Raw genomic sequence first — 1,551 nt, forward strand, 5'->3', positions numbered from 1 at the left:
TATGTACTTTGTTTATAGTTCTTTTCCCAAAATTAGTGTTAAAAATGGCACTGCTATTTTTTTTTTTTTTTTGGTGATGATGGAAGTACATAAATCACTCAAAAGTATCCAGACATTTAGTTAGTTTTAATTAGATTACAATTTAATTCTAGAATCACAAGTGAACATTATATGTTGATAAGTAGTCGATAAATGTTTATGTTATCTTGTATAAGAAAATAAGTATAGTAATATATATACATATAATATAGGTATGTATATCTAATAATTAGACTGCGAACATTTATGCATTTGTAGAAAATTTAACACAATTACAACGCATACATACACGAAAAACATTTAAAATATCGAAAATATAATAGTATTTAACGTATGAAACAAACCTTTGCCTAGATTTTATTTTTTAAACTATTCTCACAAAGATATGAATTTGCATAAAAATCCGCAGTGATATATAAAGTAAATATTCTGATCTGCAAGAATGAAATAAGTGAAATACCTTTGATTGAAATAAGTGAAATAACTTTGACTTGCAAGAAAATATTTTATAAAAGATTCAAGATAGAGATATGTATATTTTAGAATTATAAGAAATATATTTCCATTACAAATAACATAATTTGTAATGGAAATATATAATATAAAGTCTATCTAGAAGAAGAAAAGGATTCCTCTGAACTCATAAAAATGCTATCCTCATTCTGTAATGAGTAACATTTAAAGAATTCTAGCGAATCACGTATCTAATTTTAATACCTTGCTGCTCAATTTTGAAATAAATAATTAATACTCATCATTCGTCGATACTACAAAATAAATATTATTTTTAACCATATTAACTAATTATTAGCTATTAGCTGCATCAATTAGTCTGTCGATCAAAATATCTAATAAAGATCACTTCGACACATCTCGTGATCTGTTCAATTTTACTATTCTGCTGTCCAATTTTTAAACAAATAGATAATCAATCGTTAATTCTATAAGAACACAATAAATATCACTTTGCCATCGTTTTTGAAAAGTATATACAACTGTATGTATCTCGTATTTAATTTTAATATTCTGCTATTTAATTCTTAAACAAATTTGTTAATTTTATGAGAACATAATAATTACTTAAATATTAATAATACAGGTAAAAACACTTTCACCTATTAGTTACAATATCGTTTTTGAAGAATAGATAGAACGAGATACATCTCGCATTTAATTTTGATATTCTGCTGTTCAATTTTTGAACGAACAACTAACACAGTATTATTCATCATTCATTCCCTAGAAACATAATAAACGTTGGTTTTAGCTGCTAATTTGTTATTATTTTACTAACTAAGTGTCCGGATATTTCTGAATAATCCAGCCTATAATAGCAGAGCCTATTGGTTAGTGTATCTCAAATAATTCTTAGCATCCTCAGCGAATCTCATATTTCTTTCTAATATTTTTTAACTTTTTCTCCTTTTTTCCTTTTTTTTTTTTTTTTCAAAGAAGTTTATACATCGATCCTTCGTAGTTCGAACGCTCGGAATAACGGTTTAAATTCTTTCT

Source organism: Frieseomelitta varia, unplaced genomic scaffold (assembly GCF_011392965.1).
Source record: "Frieseomelitta varia isolate USP_RPSP 00005682 unplaced genomic scaffold, Fvar_1.2 scaffold_508, whole genome shotgun sequence".
Taxonomy (NCBI): domain Eukaryota; kingdom Metazoa; phylum Arthropoda; class Insecta; order Hymenoptera; family Apidae; genus Frieseomelitta; species Frieseomelitta varia.